General features: G+C 33.9%; 1 long non-coding RNA gene across 1 annotated transcript; it reads left to right on the top strand.

Moving 5' to 3' along the window:
* Positions 1–1525: 1525 nt before the first annotated feature.
* LOC107851202 lies at positions 1526–4040 on the top strand. The gene is made up of 2 exons (XR_001668925.2): positions 1526–2347; positions 2637–4040. It is a non-coding gene; the product is annotated as an uncharacterized LOC107851202 (long non-coding RNA).
* The last annotated feature ends 1598 nt before the right edge of the window (positions 4041–5638 follow it).

Here is a 5638-nt window from a genome sequence, read left to right as displayed (position 1 = left end):
CCTCATTCGTGAGTTATGTTTATCCCTAATAATTTTTGTTTGAGATATTGTCGAGAGCATCTGAGAGGATGAAAATCTCAAATTAAAACCACAGGTGCGGATGACTCCAAAAAGGACGCAGTACAACATGGAATTCTTTCTTAGCAGTAAAATAGGACATACTCTAGAGAGGGACATCAAACTCTCTAGACGCGAGCTAAAGGATGATCACCACCACCATCTAACCACACCCTTTTTAGAAGGCATGTGGGTATTTTAGAATATTCTGGTTTTAGCTTCACCTCCGAGATATTTTCTTCACTCATAATGAGGGTGACCTTCTTTTTCTTTCAAATTCGGGTGGCAACACACTTAGAGTTTTGGACATTATGTCTAGGTAAATTCTTGTCTATGAGTGTGAAGGATCCCACATTCATGGTTAAGAGGTTACAGGACTCTTTTTCGAAACTCGATCAACTTGTCACTCATCCTGAGCCAAAGATCGTCTGAAATAAAAGACTATCTTTTCTATCGATTGAGTCGAACTACAAGCAGTCTGATTCCCTGAGTCTTAGGGATATGTAGGCTGGGATCTATGTATAAAACTCGACTGCATTCCAACCTCTCTCCTAATCCCTTTATTCCCCAGTTTCTTGGTTTTATCAAAAACTCAAAAATCAAGATAATTTGTGATTTTTTTTAAATCATGCTCAAAATCAAGTTTTATGAACTACAAGTGGCCTAAATTCTCATGAAACCTGAGATATGTAGAAAATCTGATACCGAGGTTCGGCCATAACTCCATGAAACTCGTGCGGAAAACCAACCTCTCTTAGATACGAATTTGTGGTCGGACAAAAATGAGGAATGTCAACCTCCCTTTACCCAGGATTACTTCAATCCATCCTACCCAAAGGTAGGGGGCAGTTGTTGACACCTAATTTTGCCCCTCCACAACCAAGTTTACTTTTGAGCTTCTTCGGTTTTTAATAAAATCAAAATATTTATTTCGTCTGAATAGAAACTTTTCAAAAAATATTCATTTGTGCAAATTTTTCATTTTGAGTAACAATTATACATTATCGTTTTCAATTATATGAAATTACGTAATTTTGTTACTTAAATTGTTATTTTACGGAATACCAAATTTTAATCAAGGATTATTTTGAGAATAAGTTCAAACAGTTGAAATATTGATTTAAATATAATTTTCTATAAAAAATAATTTATTTGGATAAATATTGGTTTAATTTTATCTAATCAAGAAGCACAATATTAAATAAGGTGTTAATTCGTATCAAATTTTGATTTGATTTAGTCAATTTATTAAATTTGACTCTAATTGAAATCAAATTGACCCCAATTTGATACAATTGATCAATTCATATTCAAATTGGTTAGAATTTAAAGTAATTCCCTAAATTTCAATCCAAAATTTTAACCCAAATTCTCAAAACCCTTCATCCCAATTTAACCCATACAAAACCAGCCCCCACTAACCCAAACCTTTTTAAACAAAGCCCAACCCATACAACAGCAATCACAACAATTCCTACCAGCCAAATTTCATCATAAGCCCAATACACATTTTTCCTTTACTAATCAGCCAACTATTGCTCCTAATTTCCCAGGCCCAAATATATACTGACCTGGACCACATCAAATATCCTCCTTATCCCCTCTTCTCCACAAGAACACCATATATTCAAAAACCAAAAATTAATGAACGATCCAGTCGCCAAATCAAACCATTTCAATGGTGACCCAAACCCCAACTAGTTTGTTCTCGTCCAAATGCCCTCACCTTTACTCGAGTTCATAAAATCCTCATATGATTAGCATGATTTTGATGCAAAATCAGTCCAAGAATCCTCTAGAAGACGCGTAGGTGTCCCCTTAACGGATAAATTCCTTAAATTTTGGTAACGACGGTATGATTTCGTACATACTTTGTAGATTTTAATTGGATATGGGGGAGAATTCATTTTCCCCCAATTCTGGGGTGGAAAAATGGGCTTCAGGAATGGAATTTCAAAAGATGTTTTCCAGAAAAATTCCAAACAGACCCCTCCTAATTGGTTTCCTATAAATAGACCCCTTGGTCACTGTTCCCAGGAGGATTTTTTTTTTCTTTTGGGGATTTTTTTTCTTTTGGATTCTTCACTGGGAACCTAGGGGTCTAGGGTTGGGAAAATCAGAAGAGGCAAAAATCAGAGTCTCAAAAATTGGGGAGTGAAATTTGGTGTTCTAAAAGAACCCTTTCTAAGTTGTCTGGGTGCGAATGAAGAAACCTCTCTCCGGGAACCTTCCAGTAGCGGTGGTCGAGCTTTCATTATAGGTTCGAGTCCCGTTTTTTGCTCCGAAATAGGTAAACTCCTCGTTCTATTAATTTTGATATTTCTTTTCATTGTTCGTTAGCACCGTTATCAATCATAGAATGCCTGGAGTCACCTACTGCAGATGGCTTCGATGGTTATAAGATTTACTTGTAATGATTATCGGTGCATTTGTTTGTTGCATCGCTATTTGTATTCTAACCTTTCGATTAATCGTCAATCTCCCATCTGTCAGTTCGATGGGTTGAAGCTTACTGTCTCGTGGTGATGTTATTTTTTAGTCGTTAATGTCTTAACCATCTTCCTGAATATGTTGTTTAGGTCATTGCGACACTTTCTATCGGTGGATATCAACCATCGTTTTGGTAATAACTTTTCCTTGGTGAAAATTATACATATAATTTTCTTTCGACTTATCGTTTCATCCGCTTAACTATTAAATCAATTCTTTCTTCTCATAGTGGGTGTTTAGTTAGCCTTCAAACTTACTGCAACGTGGATTTTGAATAGGTCATCAAAATATTATTTCATATTTCAACATTAGGGTGCAATTTGCTACTATTTGACTAATTGCTTTGTATCCTGGTGTCACAATGCTAGTTTTACTATTCTTCTACGAATAAGTTGATGTTTGAGTTGCTTGGTTGCTGGAAAAAAAAATCCATAGTGACACCTCTGTAGCTGAAAGTTTCCTTCCTTTAACCTTGTGTTCCTTTCTTTAACATTATGTCAAGTGAACAAAATTTTCTTTTCACGGTTAAAGGTTTCTTCGGCCTCAACACACTTTTTCTCCTATCCGAAATTTGGATTGAAATTTTCTTTAATTTACCAATTAAAAGAAAAATTATTTTTGACCCATATCCTAATGTTTCAAGTCTCAGTGGAAAATCAAATACCATGTTCTAGTTTGGTGTTGCTTTGTGGTGATTCAAGATCATTAATGGATTATCCCTTTAATTCATTATATGATTGAGTAATCTGCTTAGTTTACTTCTCCCTATCTTCCCCTTCTCAATTAAAAAGAGGTCAAAATTTGGTTGAACCACGGTTGCAAGCTAATAAGTTTGATAAAGTGAAATTTTTCCTAATCTAATTCTATCATTTTGGTACACTTTTGTCATTATAGTCTTGTCTTCACCAATAGCTCTCTTCTCCAGTGATATTGCTCTCACTTGTTGCTAGATTTGTTTATCTTATCCATCTTTTCTATGTTGCTTCATTACTGTAGTTGAAATGTTTGCTTTAATTCAAGAAACTTTGGGTCATTTGCTTCCGCATTATGTCACGTGACACCTTTGGATAGATACTGATTCTTTTTCTTTTCTTTTTGCATGAACTACTTTGGGAGTCCAATTTGGATCTTTTTCCTTGCATTACACAATAGTTCACGAAGGTGGAGAAATGGGTTTTTGTCATCTAACGCAAGGAATCAAAAGGAGAAGAATGGGTTAGAGTCCCACATTTGACGCTGTTACAAGATTCAAAATCTCATTTGTTATTTTATTTATTTACTTATTGTCGTCTTTACTTATTTATAATTTGCTTATTCATTTATTCGGGCCTCGAAGTCAATGTTGTACTTAATACAAATGGAGCAAGATTGAGCTAAAAGCTCAAAACTAGATTAGGACAGGGACGACGGTTTGGGCTTAAAAGCCTAAATCACTACTTCTCCCCTTTCCTCTTTCCCTTTTCCTTCTTGTTTACATGTTTCTTGCGAACCTAGTTGAATCCCTAACTAAGTCGATAAAAAATTTATTTTTTACAAAAAAAAAAACTTCCTAATCAATTACTTTTTGACAAAATTAATCTTTTCGAAGTTAATCAAAAGACGATTTTTCAAACAGTCCGAATAATCACAAGTTAGCGAACGTTTTAGGTGCCTAACACCTTCCTAAAACGTTAATAGGAACCACTTATCTAGAATCTCTAACTTAAAACGATTTTCCTATTTTGAATCGTTTGAAGTAACTTTTATAAAGGTTTCTTAATTCCTTTTCAAAATTAAGTGGCGACTCTCTTTCAAAAGTCAAAATTTCCACAAAGCACTTGCAGCTTAAATGTGATAGGCATTCTGCATTTGACTTGAATTATCTTTTGAATGAGGATTTGATGATAATTCCTGACATACATCATAGCTGCTTATAATCTCCCCCTTATGTTAGGAAACTAACATACATCCTCCATCTTTTTTGAGGAAACCATCTTTGTGCATCATGGTATATTCATTAATCGCATACCGCACATTAAAAATATTAAATGGAATAGTTGGTTCTTGACCTTGAACCAATTGAGGGGAGAAATAATCATAATTTATTGGTCTAATGCATACAAGTGCTATTGTATACAACATATCATATTTCAGACCAACACATGAAGCTTTGTTCTCATTAACAATGGTTTAGCTATTTATCAAAGGCATTCAATGCCAAACTATCATCATCAAGATGAATTGTCTTGATTATACAATCTTAAAATTATTCTCTTAACTCAATTTTACTGAGCAAGCAACTTTATGAATGCCAAAATGCAGGTTGATAATAAATGTACATGTGATCATCTTATATTGATGCATCTTAATAGATCACATGACAGGTGAACGAACTCTTATTCACCTTTTATGTTTTTCATATTTTTACGGATTCAATCCAATAATTAATTGGTCCAACCAACTTATCATGAGAACAAACAACATGAATAATTCTTGAAGAATTTTCTAATTCTTCATTACATGTCCAATACTCAATATGCACATCTTCGGGATGTCATAATTGTTCATGTCAACTTATGAACTTTTATTCTAGCAAACTTCAAGTTTACCATGACATGTATCTTTTTACTATATTAAATTTTAGATTTACTATTACAAGAATAAATTTTAAATTTACTACTTTAGAAGTAGATTTCAAAATAACTCTTCTCGGTTATTCTGCCTCATTCAAAGGTGAGTTGTGAAGCCATCTCAATCAAGTTCACGTTTGTTGATAAGCTTCACTAAATATCATCACATTCACCCAGGAAATGGATCTATCCTTATAAAAATTAAAATTTTCATTCCCATAAATGAAATATAATCGTGTCTTAATCCTATCAAATTGATAGTTTATAACCTCTTTTATGATATTGCTACTTCAGGAGCAAATCGAGGCATACATATGATCTAGAGAATTTTTATCTAACATATCTTATGATCATAATACGCGTGTGAAAATATCATCACTTTTGATCATCATTATCATATTGTCCCTCCACGCATATATTCGTGCATTCAATCACTTGTCTTCTTTCAAACATATTATGCGCTGCTATCATATACGCTTCAA

Source organism: Capsicum annuum, chromosome 12, assembly GCF_002878395.1.
Source record: "Capsicum annuum cultivar UCD-10X-F1 chromosome 12, UCD10Xv1.1, whole genome shotgun sequence".
Taxonomy (NCBI): Eukaryota; Viridiplantae; Streptophyta; class Magnoliopsida; order Solanales; family Solanaceae; genus Capsicum; species Capsicum annuum.
This window is presented reverse-complemented; position numbering and strand designations above follow the sequence as displayed.